This window comes from Canis aureus, chromosome 30 (genome assembly GCF_053574225.1).
Source record: "Canis aureus isolate CA01 chromosome 30, VMU_Caureus_v.1.0, whole genome shotgun sequence".
Lineage (NCBI taxonomy): Eukaryota > Metazoa > Chordata > Mammalia > Carnivora > Canidae > Canis > Canis aureus.
Window position 1 is genome coordinate 39,785,307 of NC_135640.1, and position 22,525 is coordinate 39,807,831.

General features: G+C 51.9%; 1 long non-coding RNA gene across 1 annotated transcript; it reads left to right on the forward strand.

The window, feature by feature from the left end:
- The first annotated feature begins 7,109 nt into the window (after positions 1-7,109).
- On the forward strand, positions 7,110-21,739 carry LOC144301993 (uncharacterized). The gene is made up of 4 exons (XR_013368919.1): positions 7,110-7,406; positions 12,923-13,319; positions 18,751-18,912; positions 21,128-21,739. It is a non-coding gene; the product is annotated as an uncharacterized LOC144301993 (long non-coding RNA).
- Positions 21,740-22,525: the final 786 nt, after the last annotated feature.

Here is a 22,525-nt window from a genome sequence, read left to right on the forward strand (position 1 = left end):
TGACCGTCCTGAGAGCCCCCAGGGGAGGTCAGGATGGCCACTGGCGGAGAAGGGAAGATGGGTGGGTGCAGGGTGCTAACCGTGACAGGGGAGGGGGGGAGGTGGACAAGCACGCAGGGGCCAGTGCACAGAGTCCCCTGGGCGGGGAGGGCCCCTGATGGAACTAGTACCTCCGTCAAAAGCCTGGCTCGCCTCCGGGCGCCCCCGAGCAGCGGACCGCCCTGGGCAGGGGACAGGAGTATCCAGAGCCCCTGGGCGCGCGAAGCTCCGGACTCAGAACAAGTTCTGGGACACCTGTGCTGCCTCGGCGGACACCGGCCAGCCGTTAGGCTCAAAATCCTAGGACGAGGTATCTACCTGCCCACCTTCTCCCCTGATCTGCGAGCCCGCAGCTGCCAAGCCCGTCACGTCTCACCGTCGTGTTCACGGATCCCACTCCGCTAGCTGAGCGCAGTTACCGCGTCGCCTCTGCATCCCGGAACACCCGCCAGGAGGGGATAAGGAAGCAGGTGACACCTGTGAGAGTTGCGGGGCTGGCTCAGAGTCCCCTGGGAGCTAAAGACTTTTGGACACATTGTGGGGGGGCAGGATGGGCAGCTAGGGGCTCCCTGAGGGGCTGTCGGGGCTCAGCAGGGAGGTCAAAGCGATTCCCAAAGACTGATGGATCGTTAACTAATTAGCATGACAAGCTGGTATTTTCCTAGGCTCAGAGCCAGGTGTTAGAGCAGAAGAGGCCCCCTGAGGAGTAGGGTGTAGACTGGAATGGCCCCAGCTTCTCATTTCCCTGGGAAACGGCTCCCCCAGGGCTCCCCAGGGCCACCCCAGGGCCACCAGACTCCACCCGGACCAGCCCGAGCAGGGTCTGGAAGTTGGCTCCCAGAGGCTCAGGTGGCTCGGGACGGGAAACGACCCTGTGCACACCTGCTAGTGAGGAGCACCCGAGGCCACTCCTCGGGGAGGAAAGGGAAGAGGCAGCTTATAGGAAATGTGGCGGCCGCTTTCTCCAACTCAACTCTGCTTCCCAGGATTCAGGGGCCTCGGCCACTCGCTTCTGGGAACTTACTTGCTTAGAAACACCCCCTCTCTGTTGTTCCTTGAAAACAAAGAACGGAAACATTGGAAAAACCCTTTCGTTACCTGGTACAGTGCTACACATGGACACAACCATGGGGGAGCTTAAAGCCCTGGCTTGCAGCTGCGAACAAAGAGGGATTCATTGATTCTGCTGAAAGAAACGCACACAGCAGACAAACCAACGCATGCCATCGTCTTCTTCTTCTTCTTCTTCTTCTTCTTCTTTTTCTTCTTCTCTTTAATTTTTCCCAATATATTTTAGCAGAAGAAAAAGTTTAATTCAGGGGGAGGAAAAATCAGCCAGGGGCTAAACTTACTCAAACCGATCTGATACCCACACCTACATTTTAAGAGGGAACCCCATGCATAACCACCCTGCCCACCGAAGCAGGGGACCCCGGAAAACATGAACATTTGCCATAAAAGTGATTTCCCAAGATGGACCTGTTTATAAACCGACCCTAGTGTCACTGGAATGAATTTCAACTGTTCCCGCATTTCTGAAGACGGATTGCAGACAAGACCTGGCCGATCCCTTCGCCCGGGAGACCAGACCTGCAGGCCAAAGACAAAGTGCAGATCTGTCATTAAGTGATTGGGAAGGGGGAGAAGTACCTGCAGATAAACTGTGGCCCCGATGCATAAATCCCTGCCGTGGGGAGATGCATCTTTTGTGCCCAAGATTGCGAATCCGAGAAACCACCGAGGAGCCGACCCGGATGCAAACACACAAGGGTTTATTTACAAGCTCGAGCTTGGGCCCGACGCAGCGGAGCAGGGACTTGGACCCCGAAGTGGGTTACAGCTGGTTTTTTTTATAGGCTGGCCTAGGGGATTTTCAGAAGGGGTGGAGGAATTTCTCAAGTTCTGTTTACATTCTGATGTGGGGCTTTCAAGGGCGTTGAGCTCTGTTCTCATTCTAATATGGGACTTGCTACCACGGGTGTGGGCTCTGTTGTCTTTCTGATATGGGATTCCCTGCCGAGGACATTGAGGACATTCTGCAGTTTTTGCTATAAAATTCAGCTCTTATTCCCAGGGGCCTAAGATGGCTGTACTTGTGCTAATGCTAAACTTGAGGTGGGATGGCCTTGATTTTTCTCGGCCTCCACACATCTTGGGTATGCAAACTCTAAATTTTCCTCAAACACAAAGCATTTCCTGTGAGTTCAATGCCAGAGCGGCTGGTGCTGAGCTGGGGTGGGGGGGTGGAGGGTGGGCCTGGGCACAGCAGCGGATGGGGGCAGGGGTGGTGCAGCTTTTCAGGGAGGACAGGGCGGTGTCCCCTGCAGCGGCCCCTGAGAACAGCGGCCCCAAGTTCCAAACCACAGCCCCGTGGGCCCCAAAGAAAGTCAGACTAACTAGTCTCTGCTGGTGCTCTTGGCAGACTTGCCTTTCTTCATTCTAGAGACACCTGCCCCATGTTTGAGCACATTGAGCAGATGCCAAGGGGCTGATGGCTCTCGTTTGGTCCGTAGATTGTCTGCTCTTGCGTGGTGTGATGCATGTGTGTTTAGTGTGGTGTGTAGTGCGTGTGTGTGTGTGTGTGTGGCACATGCTGTATGTATATGTAGTGTGGTGTGTATGTACTGTGTGTGTGGTGTGTATATGATATGTCGTGTGTGTGTAGGGTGTGTATGTGTGCGGTATGGTGTGTGTGTGGTGTGATGTTGTGTACGTAGTGTGGTATGTGTGCACTCTGTGTGTGGTGTGTGTGTGTGATATGTCGTGTGTGCGGGGTTTGTGTATGTGTGTGTGCAGGGTGTGTGTGTGTGTGTGTGCGCGTGATGAAGGAGGGCAGAGGCCCCTGTGCACTGGGGGCTTGAGAAGCCTTCCTCAGGGGCCTATGCAAGCAGAGTTAGGGGTCCCCAGAAAAAGATAGATGAGCTACAGCTTTCTCGACATCAGAAAGGTCATGTTAGGCCCCGGCCATCCCGGGATCTAGGCCTGACCAGCACTACTTCCCCAAAGCACGTTTCTTCCAGAACACCCTGGGATATGTCGAAATTGCACAAGAATAGACCCCAGTAGTTAAGGATTTTTAAAAAAATTGTATTTATTTAATCATGAGAGGCAGAGACACAGGCAGAGGGAGAAGCAGGCTCCATGCAGGGAGCCCAATGCGAGACTCGATCCTGGGTCTCCAGGATCACACCCTGGGCCGTAGGCAGGCCCTAAACTGCTGAGCCACCCGGGCTGCCCAGTAGTTAAGGATTTTAAGGCAAGAAAAGAACGAAAGAAGCAGCCGCCACTACGAAGCCAGGAGAGAGCCTCGTGGGATCAGGGACAGTCAATCGGTCCCAGCGTCGGCTCAAAACAAAGATTGGCCAACACGCTCCTGAGCTGTCACTGCAGGATCCGAACCCCCTGAGCGCTCAGGTGCCAGACCAACTGGGGTGCAGAACTGACGGCGTCGCCTCTGGCCGGCCCCGTGGCTTCCACCGCCCAGCACCCCGACTCTGGCGCTTAACATGGCTTTTGCCCCTGGGGCGCCTGGGTGGCTCAGTCAGCTAAGCACCGGCTCTTGATCTCAGGGTCTTGAGTTCAAGCCCTGCGTTGGGCTCCATGCTGGGTTGTGGAGCCAAAAAAAAGAGCGAAAAAAAAAAAAAAAAGATGGCTTTTGCCCCAATTGCACGCTGCGCTCCCCACTGCACGCGCCCCCTCGTGAACATGCAAGCGCCCCAGCTTAAACCTTGCCCAGTGTGTTGTTTGAGGAGGCGCTGCTTGGGGAAATAGCCCCCGTGTTCCCCTTTGCTTCCTCCAAGGACACTATTCTTGTCCTTGTCCTATTCTTTGGCTTGGTTTGTCGCGCCCTTTGGCTCCCAGAGGCCAACAAGGGGCGAACCCACTTTCGGGTAATGCTGGGGCTTGGTAGTGCTTCTCAGACGGTGATGGTCAGAGCCCCGTTGGAGGTGCCATCTGGGAGAAGCACACACCCTAGGTCACCCCCAGGGAGCGGCTGTAGACGGGAAGGCCTGGCCAGCAGGAGCTCAGGACACCCCTGCAGAGGTGACTGAGCCCCCGAGTGGGATCTTCTCACCATGATGTGATAGTGAAGGGCCCTTGGGATGGTTGTGACAGCGGGGATGGTACAGAAAGCTCCTGTTACAGGGTAAGAGCTCCAGAGCGCTAGCAAAGCCCCTAATGATCTTGTTAATCACGCCCTGCAATGTTGTCTTTTAATATTGTAAAATACTCATGCAGCAAAGTGTGGTATTCGGGTATTAGAATAATCTAATCTTCTTATCCTCCAGAGACGCACTCGTAACAAAGCTCTGATGGCTTCTTTAACTTTGCGTAGGATCTTACGTTTATACAAAATCACTGTGCCCTGGGTACCTACCCATCACTTACCCTGCGGTTCATGTACTTAGCTCCCCTGCCCTGTAGTTTCCTCTGCTGTGCAACTGGGTTGACTTTTTTTTTTTAAGATTGTATTTATTTACTTATGAGAGACACAGAGAGAGAGAGGCAGAGACACAGGCAGAGGGAGAAGGAAGCTCCATGCAAGGAGCCCGATGTGGGACTTGATCCCAGGACCCTGGGGACATGCCCTGAGCCCAAGGCAGATGTTCAACTACTGAGATACCCAGGCATCCTGGCTGATGGTTTATAAGTGACCTGGTAAAGGTGGGGTGTCTATACCTGCGTGCCCGCTGAGTGCCCAGTAAGTGTTAGCCAGCCTCCCAAGCTGGTCTGCATCTTGGAGATGGAACCGGAACTCCATCAGGGCAAGTTCTCTGCTTTACCCCCGATGCTTGGTTCTAGGGCCAGTTGGCCTGGTTGATAGAAGGCAACCATGGAAGGAGCCTCAGGACGTGCAAAGGAGCAAAGAAGAAGGAGGAAGAGAGAGAGAGAGAGAGCCCAGCTGTGCTAAGGATGGGAAAGATGGACCTGACGTGGACCCAGATACAAAGTAGCATGTCCCTGTTCTCCTCTCCTGCCTTCTTCCCAGCAGAATTTCCAAGCACATGGAAGTCTGGGCGCATCCAGCACCTTCTTGTGTTCTCTGTCGCCAGATGTATAGTCGAAAAACCACATACCCTGAACTTGCACATCCAGACGTGCTCACATTAGCAGTGTTTTCAGAGCTTGTGTATCTTAATTCCAAAAGAACACAAGGAAAAAAAATTTTTAAAGAGTTTTTACTTATTTTAGAGACACAGAGAATGTGAGGGAGTGGGGAGGCTAAAGGCAGAGAGAGAGAGAGAATCCCAAGCAGACTCTGTGCTGACCGTGGAGCCAGACTCGGGGCTCAGTCTCATGACCCAGGACCCTGAGATCATGACTTGAGCTGAAATCAAGAATTGGTCACTCAACCGATGGAGCTACTCAGGCACCCCAGGACTTTTCAAAAAGAAATTTATTTTAATTTTATTTATTTATTTATTTTAAAGAGAGAAAGGAATGGGGGAGGAGCAGAGGGAGAGAGAGAGAGAAAAAAAAAAACTCAAGCAGACCCCCAACTGAGGGTGGAGCCTGGCTGGTCGATCTCATGACCTTGAGATCATGACCTGAGCCACCCAGGTGCCCCTAAAAGACATTTTAAAGTATATAAAGTATCCCTAAGGTATAAAAACATAACGTAATGTCATAGGGGTTTAAGTGATTTTCAAGTGAACGGGCACAGAAATGTAATTTTTGGCAAAAGACTAATATAATTTTTCATTGTTTTGTCACTAAATATTGAAGGTATTCATGGGTTATGTATGGGAAACACTTTTCTAAGGCATGGGTTTTTTTTAAGTCCATTTATTTCTCACTCTGACAATTTCCTATATTATATACTATTATGTTTTTATACCTCTGAGCCTGGATGGCTCAGTCAGTTTGATTTCAGCTCAGGTCATGATCTTGGGGTCGTGAGATTGGGACCCACATCGGACTTCACACTGGGTGTGGATTTTCCTTAAGATTGTCTCTCTCTCACTCCTAATTCTGGGAAATAAACAAGGGGTGGTAGAAAGGGAGGTGGGCGGGGGATGGGGGTGACTGGGTGACAGGCACTGAGGGGGGCACTTGATGGGATGAGCACTGGGGGTTATGCTATATGTTGGCAAATTGAACTCCAATAAAAAATAAAAATAAATAAATAAAAATAAATTAATTAATTAAAAAAAGATTCTCTCTCTCTCTTTGGGATGACTGGGTAGCTAAGTGGTTGAGTTTCAGCCTTTGGCTCAGGCCATGATGCCGGGGTCCTGGGATCGAGTCCCGCATCGGGCTCCCTGCATGAAGCCTGTGTCTCTGCTTCTCTCTGTGTCTCTCATGAATAAATAAATAAAAATCTAAAAAAAAAATCCTCTCTCTCTCTCTCTCTCTCTCCCTCTCTCCCTCTGACCCTCTTCCCTTTAAAAAGAAGAAGAAAAATAAATAAATAAAAGAAACAAGAATTTCGGTGTCCTCAGCTTGCTCTTCTAGACTTTTTCTTTCACTTTGCACCTGAAATACCTCCCGCCCAGAAGATAAACAGCGGGTTCCAAGGGTTCCAACCACCGGTATTTGCAAGGCACGGTCATTGTCTTAGTTTACTGGACGGTTCAGCTCAACCAGGAGGCAACACAGCCTCCCACTCACGAGAGGGACGCGGCTGGGCTCACCCCAGTGGTGCATCAAGCGCAGCCTGTGGTGGTGATGATGTGTTTTGGGGGCAGTGTTGCTGGGGTCCAGGGCCGATGGCCAAGAAAGAATTCTTGAGCCATCTTTGGTGCAAAAAGGTGACTTCAGTAAAGCAGGAAGACAGGACCAGGTGCAGAAAGAGCTGGTGCCCTGGGATTGGGAGGGGTGACTGTTATATACTTTGGGGTTGGGGGAAATAAAGGGAAGGGAAGCTCCAAAAGGACTTTCACAGGCTAAGGAGGCCCCGCTCTGGTCAAACCAAGGTTGTTTTTCCCTCTAACGGGGCATTAACACTAAGACCCTAGGGAGCTTCCTGGAGGAACTTTCTACTCTGCCGGCCTCCAGTACTTGTCAATGGGCTGCAGGTTATAAGGACACTTAATTTTGTCTCCATTTCCTTCTCCCTTTGTTTCTCACATCAGTGCCAGAGAACAGAAGGGTCAAGAGGACTTTTAAGGGCCACCGGGCTGGAGGACACCCTGGGACTGTAGGAAGGAGGAGGAGCCCTCCTTCATCAGTTCAATAAATATGTGCTGAGCACCTGGGCGGGCTGACCTCTGTTCTGGGCATTTGGGATGTGTCAATACCCAAGATGGGCAAGGACCGTGGCCCGGGTGGACTTCAGGTGCTGCAGGAGGGGGTAGCCGCAGAGACAGCGGATGGTCAACTACAAATAGAACGATGGATTCATTTGTGTGGCTTTATTATAAAGTGTAAGTGCTGTGGAGGGAAAGAAAGAGGGAATGAAAGGAGGGAGGGACAGAGGATGACTGGAGGTGGGGTTGAGAGGGGGATGGAGGAAGGAAGGAGAAGGGGTGGGGGAGGGGAAGGAAGGAGGAGGAAGAGGGGGTGAGGGAGGGAGAGGGAGGAGGGGAGGAGGAAGGATAGGGGTAAGGGAGAAGAGAGGGGAAGGGAGAGAAGGTGGGGGAGGGGAGGAGGGACCAGGTGGGGGAGGGAAAGGTGATGGAAAGGGTGGGGAAGAGGACGGAGGGGAGACTTGAGGAAGTGGGGGAGTGAGGTTGGAAGAGGAAGTGGCAGGGGAGACCTGGGCAGGACAGGGAGGGAGCTGCTGGCCGGGAGTGGAACCAGGGAGTCACCTGGGAGCAGAGTTTGGTGGGGGGGGGGGGTGCAGTGCAGGAGCTGTCACGGGGAGCATCCCGGGACGGAGCAGGTGCTCCCGAGGGAGGAAGCAGCAAGGAGGCCCTGAGGGTAGACTCCCCTGACCCCAGGGCAGCTGGGGTGAGCCTGAGAGGAGAGGAGGGCCTCCCTGCTCCCCCAAAGACGTGGGTCCCTGCAGACATCCTTGCAGGAGCTGGGGGGGGTGGCGGGCAGGGGACTAAGCCCAGGGACAGGTGTGGACAGGTGTGTGGGCCAGGGTGCCCTCTGGGAGGCTGGGGGGCAGGTGGGTGACGGTGGAGGAGCCAGAGGAAGGCGGGCAGCTCCTGGTAAGTCCTGAAGGCCGAGGGCTTCGAGCTGCATGGGGGCAGAGGGGCCTCGGGTGCCAGGCCCCTGGGGAGGCCCCAGAGCCTCAGGAGAGGCTGGGGAGGACAGAGGGACGGAGGATGGCAGAGAACCCGGGAGAAAAGACAAACTGTCAGCCCTGGATCAAGTGCAGCCGAGGGCGCGGGTCAGGCGGGAGCCCCCCACTGGGTTCTGGGGCTCGGACCCAAAGATGACTTTCACCACCTTGGTTGTCCTTCCCTGGGTGGTGCAAGCCCATCCCCGGGGTCCACAATTGGCTTCCGTCAAGGGACTCCATCAAGTTTAATGTCCAATGTGGGGACAACAGGTACTCAAGGTCATGAGCTTATTTGTTTGGCCTCCAGCTTGGAGGACAAAATGCCCCAGCCCCGAGTTATCACCACTGAGAGCTAGAAAACCAGCAACGGCCCGGAGCCCGCTGGGTCCAGGCGGAAAGGCAGGTGCAGCACCCAATGGCCTCATTCCTAAGTAGAAAGCCGCCAGCCTCCAAGAACCAGTGGGGCAAGATTGCACTTCGTGGGGGGGCGATACTGGTCTCCTCCGCCCTCATACAGGACAGGTAGCTACCTACCTTGGAGTATCTGCTTTCAAGACCCAATAAAAAGCTTCCCTGGAATGGAAACACTAAAAATTCCGATGAAGGAACAATCTCCAAATTCTTCCTGAAGTGATTGGGGGATCCGGGACCGGGGTCCTGCGTCCCCTCCACCTAGTACGGGGCCAGCTCCTCACTCTCCAGGGCTCTGCGGCCTGGCGTGTCCATTGGGGATCATGATGCTCACTGTCCACAGTTGCTTAAGGAGTAAATGGGAGAAAGTGTGCGAGAGCCTGGCATATGGCAGCTGATAAATAGTAACTGTCATGATGGAGATTGGCAGCTTTAAGCACACGTCCCAAGAAGAGAAATTTCTTTTTTTTTTTTTTTTTTGAGAAGATAAATTTCTCCCAGAGGGCTCATCCCCCAAGTCCCCGGGAAGCCCCAAAGTCAGATCCTAATAGCAGCGGGTCTGCCCACGACCAACCCCTCCACTGTCCCAAGTGACCCCTAAGGGAGGGATGTCCAGGTGAGACTCTCTGGTGTCCAGGCCTCTGGGAGAGGCCACTGGGACCTTTTTTTGCAGCATAGAAGGGAGTGTGGCCCTTCAGAGGAGTTTGGGTGGCTGAAGGGAGCTGCCGAGGATAGCGCTGGCATCTGCCTTCGCTCAGGTCACCATCTCAGGATCCAGCCCTGAGTCCTGTCACCCTGCTCAGTGGGGCATTTGCTTCTCTCCCACCCTCTGCTCTCACCCCTCCAACTCCCCTGCTTGTGTGCTCTCTTCCTCTCTCTCAAATAAACAAATAAAATCTTAAAAAAAAAAAAAAAAAACAGTTATCATCAGGGCACTTGGGTGGCTCAATGGTTGAGCGTCTGCCTTCAGCTCAGATCGTGGTCCCAGGGTCCTGGGATGGAGTCCTGCATCGGGCTCCCCTGCAGGGAGCCTGCTTCTCCCTCTGCCTGTGTCTCTGCCTCTCATGAATAAATGAAAAAAATGGAAAAAGTGAAAAAAAGTTCTTAAGAAAACCCCAAATAATTATCCTCTCACTGTGTACACAGGCCTACATCCTGCTCTTTGCACGAAGCAGAACTTTCCTATGACTTTCTTGTTGGCTCTGGATTCGGTCCCAACCTCCCTGAAAAGAAAGCAAACAAACTCCACCCTCCAAAGCTGACCCAACCCAGCCCTAAGCCAGCCGGACTCCTCACGGGGCTTACTCAGAGGCCGGACACACCTCACCCGCCTCTCCCAGGGCTTCGGGAGAGTGTTTCAGGACATAGGACTCAGCAGGGGGGTAGGGCACAGGTTTGTCACCTGGGTGGGGATGTCAATATTCCACTCCCAGAAGGGTACATTGAAAGGATCTCTGACACCTGATATCTTTTTTTTTTTTTTTTTTTAAGTAAGCTGTAAGCCCAGCATGGGTCGCCAACCCATGACCACGAGACCAAGAGTCACATGCCACCACCCACTGAGCCGGCCAGGGGCCCCCCAGCTTCCGGTAACTTCTCATAAGGGCATCCTTGAAATCCTAGGTTCTTTTTTTTTCCTTTTTTTTTTTAAGATTATATTTATTTATTCATGAAAGACACAGACACACACACACAGAGAGAGAGAGAGAGAGAGGCAGAGACAGAGGCAGAGGGAGAAGCAGGCTCCGTGCAGGGAGCCCGACGTGGGACTCGATCCCGGGACTCCAGGATCACGCCCTGGGCCGAAGGCAGGCGCTAAACCGCGGAACCCCCCAGGGATCCCCTGAAATCCTAGGTTCTTAAATTTCAAAAAAGTTTTCAGCGTGGCTTAACTTACGTGTTCCCATCCCCGTCAATAACAGTGACTGTCATGAACTGAAATCATAGCTAAAGCGCTTGAAATGCGCCAGCTCCGAGTGAGGCGATTGGCAGGTACCGTGTCTTCATTCCACGGCGTCCAACGCAGTGGGCTTCATCTCCCACCTCACAGGCGGGGAAGCCAAGGCAGCGTGAGGAGGCACAACAGATGGTGTCAGAACTCAGCCCTGGCGTGTGTGTGTGTGTGTGTGTGTGTGTGTGTGTGTGTGACCAGGACGTCTCCCTCCCTCTTCAGATAACCCTCCCCTCCCTGCACTCCCGGCCACAGGCCCCATCCAACCCCACCGCATCCCCCACACACACCCCCCCCCAGACTCTGGGCCCTTCCTCTTCATCCCCACCCTGTCCTGCCCAACTGGGAGAGTGGGTGACACCTGGGGTTTGGGTCTCCACCGGCCTCTCCTGTTTCAAGAATTCCTTCTTCACAATCACACTACTTCCTTCTCTCTGGGTCTATTGTCAACAGCTGTTTGGATTCAGCTGTCAGCGTCAGGGCCATGCGGGGTCACACTGCTGCTCACACACCCCACCTTCCTGGTCTGGAAGGCCTCCTCCTGCCTCATTTCTCTTTCATTTGGTTGGAGGGCGTCTTGAGGAAGAGCCTTGCCAGGCAGGCAGGGCCCACTTCTGCACCCCGTACTCCCCTCACTTCCCTCCCCCGGGGGTGGTGGTGGTAGACAGAGTCTGGGACCAACCCTCTTCACCTCGGACCTGCTGTGCTTCTGTCTTCAGCCATTCGGGGTCCTAGAGATGAGCCCATATGGGCGGATGCAAAGAATTTTTGTCTTCAGAATTCCTAAGTACCTTTTGAAATAATCCCACCCAGCCCCTGGGGAGCACTTGTGATCCGACGTCTTCAGCTCAACGAACACTTGTTTCTCTGAACCCTGCTTCGCCTCTCCTCTCTCGTCCTGAAAGACAAGAGCTCATGGATTTCCCCTTGGTCTCGGGGTCGTAAATACTGCCTTTCATGGTTGTTCCCTCCTCGGGGCCCTCTCGCTCTGGGGTGGCAACAAGAACCCGAGTTCCGTTGAGCTGCTAATCCAGCGCTGGCATCAGGCTTTTAGCTCCGTCCTTTCTGCCATTTGTGGTCTCTACTCAAGTTTTTCTTTTATTCTCAAAAATCATGGCTTTTGCTCCAAGAATTCTTTGAGCTCCAATTGCTCATTTAAACACACACACACACACACACACACACACAGAGTAAAATCTGTTTTTCCCTTCGCATGAATAGCTCCTGAAATTTCCCCGGGGGGAAAAATTAGCTCAAAATTAGCTCAGAAATATTGGCTCAATGGCCCCTTTCAGCCACCGACTCTCTTTGTGTGTCTGGGAGCTTCTCCTTGTCTGCGCACACTTACAAGCCAAAGCTCAGCCTGATGAATTCCGGTGGCTGGCATGGGCTCTCTCTGTAGCCAGTTGAGTGGGAGTCCTCAGGAGAGAGCAGAGAATGAAATTGGAGGTGGGGGTGAGCTGACATGCTTCCTCTTGGAAATGGTGCAGAGGCAGGATGGGGACAGGTGGGCAAGAGCTAAGAGCCCGCTCGCAGGGGGTGGCTGCCATTTTGAGCCAAGTGGGTGGCTGTGAGCCCTTGAGTCTGCAGGCAGAGGCTGCCGGTCACTCTGTGTGCGACTCTCTGACGAAATTGCTCAGATTTCTCATGAGTACTCCCATAACCGCTCCCCGTCTGCCCACCCACCCTTCAGGCCTCGGTGCTGATGGGACTTCAGGGGTGTGTCTCTAAGAGGTCAAAGGAAAGCCGGAGAGGCTCATGGCAGGGGATGGGCATGCTTGGGCATTTTGACTATGGCATCCTAAAATGAACTGCAGAGCCCCCCCCCAACCCCTCCGGGTCCTTTCCTTGCTTTTCTGTAAGAGCCCTGCCAGACCAGAAGTCCCACCCCTCCAGCAGGCAGCCCCCAGGGGCAAGCAGGTCAAATGCTAGGTTTGGCTGCTTTTCAGACAGGGGGGTCTCCAAAGCTCCCTTGCCATCCCCTCCTCCAACCTCCCCCAGAGGACCCACTGTGGGCTGCTGTACCCCCTCAGCTTGTAGGTGGGCGGTGGGGTTGTGTGCCCCATGCTTGAGGGCAGGTGGTTTCCTAGCCTCCAGCGGAGATGGGACGGGGCAACACTGGACCAGCCAGGGGCTCCGAAATCCCACTGAAGCCCGAGAACCACAGGGGCAGTGGTGACAGTGCAGAGGCTGGCGACTTCTCTGCACTTTCTTCCTTACTTGTCACCTTCCCTGTGTCCCTTCTGCGCTCTTTGTGTCTCCAACACACTCATAAATCCTCACAGAGGACAGTCCCATTCTCCAAATGGCCCCTGTCCAAACAGATGCTGGAATTTGTCTTCCTCCAGACTTTTACCAGGAAAGGGACGCAGTCGAGGCTTTCGGAAGGTGACCAAAATAAACACAGGACATTATTACAGGACAATAAGATGTGTGTGCAGCCGAACGTGTCGTTTGGGGGCCGCCAAGCCGCTTCTCATTCCACCACTCTGGGACTCCACCAGCCTTGGCATTATTATCAACTAATTCTGATGATGTAAAATTCGAAGTAGGCGGGACCGCTGTGGACTCCAGAAGGATGCTAACTCCGGGAAGGAGGATTCCCCCACCTCTCACCTGTGGGGTCTTAGCCAAATGACTACCAGGCTCCAGAATGAGGACAAGAAGTGGTTCCCAGAACGATGAGAATGACAGAGCAGCTCCGTTACAGAGAGAGAAGGAGGTCATTCACACCAAGCCCTACAGGTGAGGAGGGATGACGGTGCAGGTAGGCACCTCCAAAACCCCAAAAACACGCAGCTGAGGGGCCAAGTCTTAAAATCCAAGACATTTTCAGGAAAGCAAATGTTAACCCAATGACTCCTATGTAACGAGCATGCCCATATGGGTTATTCTATGTCCCTGACCATCATGATGGTAAAATACGCTCCTAGGGGTACTGGGGGGCTCAGTCGGATAAGCATCCGATTCTTGGTTTCAGCTCAGGTCATGATCTCAGGGCCAGGAGACGAGGCCCCCGATGCACTCCACACGCGGTAGGAAGTCCACTTGAGACTCTCTCTCTCCCTTTCCCTGCTCCCCTAATTCATTAATTAAAAAAAAAAAAATACACACTTCAGTGGAAAGAACCATTATTTCATGAATGACTAAGAAAAGGATATGTTGGGTGCCCGGGTGGCTCAGGGGTTGAGCATCTTGCCTTTGGCTCAGGGCGTGACCCCCGGGTCCCAGGATCGAGTCCCACATCGGGTTCCCCTCATGGAGCCTGCTTCTGCCTCTGCCTGTGCCTCTGCCTCTCTCTGTGTGTCTCTCATGAATAAATAAACAAAATCTTTAAAAAATTTTTTGAAAAGGATATGTTACCATTAACCCATGATAGGATACTCTCTTATCACTCAGGATTTCTGTTTTATATCTATGAAAGAGAATTGTAGCCCTATTTAGACATTCCTGTGTGAACCTAAAATACAGGTGAATAGACTGGTAAGTTATTCTCAAAATTTTTCATATTCTGGCCCATTCTTGGACTTGTAGTGGTCACTATCCATGTTTTCGATATAAATATCATCCTCTGGGCCAGTAAGGTGTGAGGTGATCGCTTCCTGAAAGTGGTGTATCTGTATCCTCTTGCTGCTGTAACAAATTTCCACGAACTCAGTGGCTGAAACATGTGGATTTTATTATCTGACACCTGTATGTTAAGAGGTCAGAGGTCTCACCTGGGCCTCACTGGGCTAAGGTCAAGGAGTAGGTGGGGTTGCTTTCCTTTCTGGTGGCTCGAGGGGACAGTGGCATTCCTCATCCTTACAAATTTCTCAGGCCACCTGCATTCCGTGGCTCATGGCCCTGTCCTCCCCTTTCAAAGCTAACAAAACCCCATCCCTCTGGCCACAGCTGGGAAAGGTTCTCTGATTTTAAAGATGCACAAGGTTAGACTGGGCCCAACTGGATAGTCCGGGATACTTTGCCCGTCCCCAAGGGCCTTAACTTAGTCACACCTACCTGCAAAGTCCCTTCTGGCACAGAAGGTAACTTACAGATCCTGGGATTTGGGATGTGGGCATCCTTAAGAGGCCATTATCCTGCCTCGCACAAGTGGTGTCCCTCCTGGGGTCTCCAGGAGACTCCCAGCCCCAGACACCTTCTTGTAAGCAATCACACTGGGCTTTCTTGACTTTTTTTAAATTTATTTATGATAGTCACAGAGAGAGAGAGAGAGAGAGAGAGGCAGAGGGAGAAGCAGAGGGAGAAGCAGAGGGAGAAGCAGAGGGAGAAGCAGAGGGAGAAGCAGAGGGAGAAGCAGAGGGAGAAGCAGGCTCCATGCACCGGGAGCCTGATGTGGGATTCGATCCCGGGTCTCCAGGATCGCGCCCTGGGCCAAAGGCAGGCGCTAAACTGCTGCGCCACCCAGGGATCCCTATTGCTTGAAAGTATCAACAGAAAGTTTGAGACAAACCCCAAACTCACACACGTTTCACAAATGATCCTTCAATTGTTTGGTTACAAGTGTTGAGGGGGAGTGGTTTTCAACCATGGCACCAGGAATACCCGTCAAATACATGCCTTCACAGGTAACGAAGCCTGCGTCCTGGCTTTGGAGTGGTTAAGTGTCAATAGACTCAAGGGGCTATGGGATATAATTGAACTCTTTTTTTTTTTAAAGTAAAGATTGTATTTATTTGAGAGAGAAAGGGAGAGCACAAGTGAGGGGAGGAGCAGAGGGAGAGGGAGAAGCAGACTCCCCGCTGAGCAGGGTGCCTGACCCAGGGCTCCATCCCAGGACCCCGGGATCATGACCTGAGCTGAAGGCAAATGCTTCACCAAGTGAGCCACCCACGTGTCCTGGGATATAATTTGATCCTAACGAGGATCCCACTAAAGCAAGTAAATAGGCTATGCTGCTGCACAATGGGACCCCATTCGTGCTGAAGCTCTGAGAACACCCCATGGAGGTGAGCAGCAGACCCACGTGGAAGGAAATCCAGGTGAGAGCACAGGAAAGGTGCTGGGCACAGTCCCGTGGTCTGCGGCAGAATGAGCCATTCATCCCGGGGCTCGGGGCTCAGGCCGGTGCAGTGGTCATTGGCTGTTCCCTCCGCTGGCCGAAAGAGCGGGGTTGCGGTGGACAAACCACTCGGAAACCTCCGTGATTTGGAGCCCGCCTCTCCAGACAGAGCCTTGCGGGGCGGCCCCAGCAGGTGTAGTGTTCTCCTGATGGGCCCTGTGTATCCAGCCACCGTGTTCCTGAGAGTGGCCAGGCTTCCTGCACAGGGGGCCCTACTTCTAATGCAGGAAGGGTACTTGGTATTTAACGGGAAGTCGGACGGAGGTGAGTCCTATTGCCCTCTGTCCTAGAACGTGCCTAATTAGTCATTTTAAGAAGCAGCCTGGCTCAGGTAAAAGGACACGGGCTTCGGTGGCTGACTGACCGAGTGCAGATCTGGCTCATCATTACACACAGGGCCCCTGGGCAGATCTTCAGTGCCCCGTGCCTTGGTGTCCCCTTGCCGGAGGTCTGCCTGCCCCCGAGGGGCAGAGGATGGGAAGCAGTCAGCGTCCAGGAGGTGCTGGGAGCTCAGCACTGCTGTCCCTCCGAAAGTGGGGACCGCTGCCAGCCTCCCTGCTTCTCACTGTCCAAGAGTCAGAACGAGCAGGGTTTGTGACATCACGTGCAAACTCAGTGGCACGGGGATGGCCCCCAGCAAACGGAAGAAATGCACGTGTCTGGAGAGCACCCGTGAGTCCTCCTCCCTCCACACTAAATGCTGACTCCACCCTCTCCATGCCCCTTGTCACCTCCTCACGGGGTCTTGCCACAGCCTCCTAACTGGTCTCCCCGTCATGGGCTCACCCCCACCCATCCCTCCTCCACCCAAGCCCGAGTGGTGTTTCCAAAGCGAAGATGTATCTCTGGTACGTGTCCTGCTACACTGTCATCTCTGATGGAAGGGGCCATTCGTCCCACGTGGCTCCAGCTCTGACGTGGTCAGTGGCACAGAGAAGGGCTCAGCTTGTCATGAAACGAGCTACGGGGATGCTGCATGTAGGACCGCCTGGTGGCTTCACCTTCTGTATGCTCCCCGGGCGGGTGTTCCCCGGGGGGTCCTCTCCAGCTAAACACGCTGTGATCCTTCAGAAAGGGCCGCATTGAAGGGGTGCTAAGGAGCACAGGCTCTGAGGTCCCCAGGATCTGAATTCCAGCCCCATTACTCAGCAGTCAAATAACAACTCTGTGCCTCTGGTTCTCATCTGTAAAATGGGAATAATAATGATGCCTACTAACAGAGTTATTAGTAGGATTATACATTTCACTGAGAATACTGACTGGCATGTTCTCTATTAACCTATGTTATTTTGAAATAAATCTCATTACATTTATAAATATTGCAGCATGTCTGCCCTAGATCATACCTCTTATACACATACACACACACACTCAATGCCATTATTTTTTTAAAATTATTTATTTATTCATGAGAGACAGGGAGAGAGGGAGGCAGAGACATAGGCAGGCTCCCTGTGGGGAACCCAATGTGGGACCAATCCCAGGACTTGGGATCATGAGCCAAAGGCAGATGCTCAACCACTGAGCCACTCAGGTGCCCCTCAATACCATTATTACATCTAAAATTATTATTATTATTTTTTGACGGCCACACATCTGCCTTTAATTGGGAGCAGCAGGTGGGACACTTCCAGCAATAGTAAAAAAAAAATAATTTACAAAAGCAGGAGTTCAGTGAAGCCACCTGGTTGGAACCCTTGGGAGCTCATACGTATACATCTAAAATTATTAATAATTCCATAACATTTGAACAGTGTTCAAATTTCTCTAATTGTCTTGTAAGTAAATTTTCCTTTTCGTTCAATCAGGATTTCAATATGGTCCTTCTATCACAACTGATTGATAAGAGTCTTGGGACTCTTTTGATCTATAGCAAAGGTTGGCAAACATTTTCCGTAAAGGGTTGGATGGTAAATATTTCAGCCCTCAAAGCCAAATCGTCTCTGTTGCAACTACTTAGACAAATGGGCATGGCTGTGTTTCAATAAAGCTTTATTCGCACAAACAGGCAGCAGGGCTGAGCTGGCCCAGGATGTAACATGTCAATCTGTGACACAGAAGCTTAGTCAGATTCAGGTTTGATTTTCTGGTGAGAACATTTCACTGGTAGCATTCTGGACTTCCATCAGGAATCACAGAATGTTGAATGGTCTCTTGTTTTGTGTGCGAAGTTATCAGCCAAGTATGCTCAATGCCTAGATCTATGAATTCATGAGGGGCTGCTCGGTGGCAATATTCCAATCCCATCATTTTTTCTTCACGTATTAGCTGTAATCCTTCCATAAAGAGAAATTTCCCCTCATCAATTATTTGGTTCTACTGAGGTAGAGTTTGTACAGGAAAGTCAAGATAATAAATGCTTGATTCTTTTCCTTTTTCTGCCAGTTTTAAAAAAATAATGCGACGGGCTCCTTAGCAGTCTTCAGAAACAATCAATGTACTTTTTCAGAGGACATCATGAACGAATAGGTTTCAACGTAATTGAAGCGTATTGGACCATTATGGTTACTACCTTTAATGATGTTTTAATTGTCCCAGCTCTGTCCCAGCTCTGGACAGGGCTTCCAGAGTCTTTGATAACACCCTCGCTTTCTGGTATGACAAGATGTTCTAGGGTCACCTTGCTTGGTTTCTTCCACGGACCTGAAACCCACATTCTCTGGAGAGCCAAGGTTTGCTTCATGGGGAAGTGATACTTAGAAGCCCTAATGCAGGCACTATGGGTGCTCATTTGTGTGTAGACCTATCCAGTAGACACAGCAAGGCTTATTATCATTTTTTTAAAGATTTTATTTATTCATTTGAGAGAGAAAGAGAGAACTCAAGCAGGGAGAGCAGCAGAAGGAGAGGGAGAGAGACTGGGAGACAGCAGACCCCTCGCTAGGTGCAGAGACCAGTGTGGGGCTGGACGTCACCACCCTGAGATCATGATCCAAGCCAAAACCAAGAGTCAGATGCTCAGCCCACTGAGACACTCAGCTACCCCGAGGCATTTTTTTTTTTTTTAATATGAAAGATCTCAGGAATACTTACTGAAATTTCCAAACCAATTCAGGACCACGCAGCTCCTGAATCTCTTCAGTCTGACACCTTAACCTCTTTCTTCCACAGTCTACTTCTTGGCTCACCTGAGGAGCTTTCAAACCAGTAGTTCTGGAAGCTGGCCCCAAATCGTCTGAAGGGGAAGAGGTGCAGGCAGGATCCCCCAGGTGATTCACTGAGCGGCCAGGCTTGGCTCTGAAGAACCAGCATGGAGTGCTGCCCAGGGGCCGGGTAGGAATAAAGACGGAGAGATGTCTACGGGTCCGACCTTTTGGGAGTTGGGTTTTGTAGGGTGCAGAGTGACTGAAGGCGGAGGAAGTCGAGGTAAGGAGGGCAGGCAGCTCTTTCATCAAGTGTGGCTATAAGGGGAGGAAGATAAGGGCCAGTAACCGGCAGAAGTGGGATGAAGATGGTTTTAAAAAAAGAGAAGTGGGGGCTGTAAGCATGTTTGCTAAGTTTCTGGGAAGGAACCAGGAGGCAGGCAGAAAATGAAGCTACAGGAGAATAAGGAGATGAGCTGATAAGCTTTCACGGAGCTAGCTGCAGGTGGCTGGTGTCCTCCTCTTGCTAAGTGTGGGAGGCAATCAGATAGAGGAAGGAGCCCTTTGATTGAGTCTGCAAACTTAAGAGCAAGGACCAGATCGTACTCCGCCTTTCCCTCCCAGTCGCTGACACAGTGCCTGATAGAGAGGAGTCATTATCTGTTGAAAATGTAGATGCAAACGTAGAAACCAAAGATAGTGCAAAGCAGCCGTTCTCCAAGTATGATCTGACCCTTTCAGAGGGCCTTCTAGCGCAAAACTATTTTTATGATGATTCTAAAGTGTTGTCTTTTTCACTTTTGTTCAGTTCTATGTGCTGGTTAGAATTTTCCCGAGGCTTCCTAACAGACTGAATGCAGAAGCATATATAAGAACCCAGCTACCTTCCGTTAAGCCAGATAAAGAGACTTGCAAAAATGCAAAATAGCCATTCTTCTCACTTTTTGAAAAGATTAGTTTCCATTGAAATGTTATTTTAATGAAATGGGTTGTTGTATAATGGGTTTATTACATTATTTTTAAATGCATTTTTGCATATTAAAATTTCTGTTTTAATTTCTAATTTGGTAACTATTCATAGATATGATTTACTTAAATAAAAACTCCTTGGGGTCCTCAATCTTTTTTTTTTTTTTAGATTTCATTTTTAAGTAATCTCTAAATCCATTGTGGGGCTTGAACTCACAACCCTGAGATCAAGACCTGAGCTAAGATCAAGAGTGGGACACAACCTACTTAACCTACACTTAACCCAGGTGCTCCATGGCTGTCCCCAATTTTTTAAAAAAATTTTAATTTATTTATTCATGAGAGACAGAGAGAGAGGCAGAGACATAGGCAGAGGGAGAAGGAGGCTCCCCCTCGTGGGAAGCCTGATGCGGGACTTGATCCCTGGACCCTGAGATCATAACCTGAACCAAAAGAATATGCTCAACTGCTGAGTCACCCAGGTGCCCCATGGCAGTCCCCAATTTTTAAGAGTTAAAGGGTCCTGGGACCCAAAAGTCTGAGAACTGCTGGTGTAAAAGGACTCAGAGCTAGTGGCAAGAGCCAGTGAACATAAACACGCCGATGACAATGTTCCTGGCCAAGCACCACATACTTTTGCAATGAGTCCCTGGCTGGTTCCTTGGATGGGAGGTGAGACCCGTCCTCACCTTCAACTGTCCAGGGCAGTTCTTGGTGAGGATGTTTGCTCTTTACAAGGAGGATGGGCCAGTCTCAGCAAGGAGCCCTCAGTGCACGGTGGGGTGGGATGGGGTGGGGTAGGGTGTGGGCGGGGAAGCGACATTTTGAAGAGGATGCAGGGGTGGTCTAGGGGTGTGAGGGGTCCACCTTCTCCCCACTGCTTACGAATGCTATGGGAAGTGGCTTCTTAGATCAGTGCTTCCACTGATCTAAGCCTTGATATGCTCCCCATATCAAGGGCTTCTAAGGCTGCCCCCTGGGAGGCCTGCCCCATGGGTTTGAGTGAGAACACCTGGCAGGTAAAATGATTCCCTCCCAGGCCCAGCCAGCACCCTGGTTCTGAGGAGGGGTCAAGAACCCGGAGAGCATTCATAAAACAGCCAGCCAGGGGGACAGTCATCAGATGCTGTCACTTCAGCCGTATTATTTTCTGATGAGACAGCTCTGTCGTCCATTAAAACTGCATGAGCTCCTCTGTGACTATATCTTAATGCATCTGTTTTCCGGTAAACCTAAACTAGCCCTTTCAAAATGAAAAGCTCACACTAGGTGGAGTCAGGCGTTCCATGAAGGACAAACCTTAATTAGACTTGATTTTTCAAACGTTCCCCTGTGGTGTTTAATTATTAGAGCAAATGTCTCTAATGTTGAACTTCAGAGTCATGTAGCCCCTATGCCAACGTCCTTGATAAATTCCATTTGTTTTTTTTTACAAGGTTGTGTTCTCCTGACAACTGTCTGCACGTCTCTCTGAACCCCTCACGACTGGACACTAAGGAGTATAAATAACCATTCTTTAAAAATTATACTTCCTCTCCAACCTTGAATTTGAAATGTGAATATATGAATATAATAGCTCTGGAATTACTATGCAGATTTATGAGGATAACGATTTAGGTTACATCACAGGCCCGGCTAGGCCTTTCTTTTTGAGGCTGGGAATGTGTTAAAGTGGGGATATAGTTTTGGGAAGATGTGATTTTCACATACACCTGCTGAAGCTCTCCCACGTGTGTGTGTGTGTGTGTGGGGGGGGGGGGGGTCTCTTGCAGAGTTAAGACCTGATTCTAAAATCGAGAAGGCAGGGATAAAATATCCAATCTGGAACTTGCAGGGAGTGAAGCTTCCCTCCAACCTTTCCACTGTTTGAAGTGCATGTGTGTGTGTGTGTGTGTGTGTTTGTTTTTTTTTAAAATAGCGGACATAATTCAGCTGGAGGAGGTAGGATTTTTCTGCTCTTTGTTTCAAAAGAAATGGACCGACTCTAGCTTGTGCAACTGTCCCTCCCGCGTTTAGTACCTAAAATAAAATAAGCCTCGTTGCTCGCACTCCTGTGCCACTTCTTTGGTCTCGGGGTCCAGGGCTAAGCAAGTATTAATTAGATCATGCGCCGAGGGCCGGCGGAGGGGGATGGGGAGGGGGAGGGGGAGGGGGAGGGGGAGGGGGAGGGGGAGGGGGATGGGGAGGAGAGGCGCGCAGCGGTGCAGACTCGGCCGCCCTGATGTTTGCATCGTGACTGCAACTTGCTGGGTGGACCGAGCGAGTCCTGGGGGAGGTGAGGGAGCAGCTTCTCCTCTGCATTGGGGCGGAGGAGCCCAAGCTGCAAGGCAGCAGCAGACGCCTCCCCCCCACCCCCACCCCCACCCCCACCCAGGCGGTAACGGGGGGCGCCAGGGGAAGCGAGGCCCGGGCCGGCAGCCAGGTCCCCTCCCCCCGCGCCCAAGATTTCTAGGGAGAAGTCCCCGAAGCCGTCGCGCTCTCCCCGCCTGCCCAGCCCCCTGCAGCCGGGGAGTGGGGATGCGGCGCGGGACCGAGCAGGGCGCGGCGGGGGCAAGGCCCGGAGGCGCAGCCCGACTCCCGAGCGCCTGAGAGCGGCGGGGACCGACCCGGCGGGGGCAGGCGCGGCTCCTGGGGATGCTCGCGGCCGCCCGCCCGCCCGCCGCTCCCCTCTCCGCGCCCCAAGCCCGCCCACCCCCGCCGCTGCGGGGGCGCCCTGGCGCGCGGGGCTCCGGCCCTCGCTGCCCCTTTAAGCGTTCCCGAAACTTTCCCCCTGGTATCAGATGAGCCTCGTCACATCCGTTGGCCGCGGCCGCGGGGCGCGTTCCGAGGGGAGT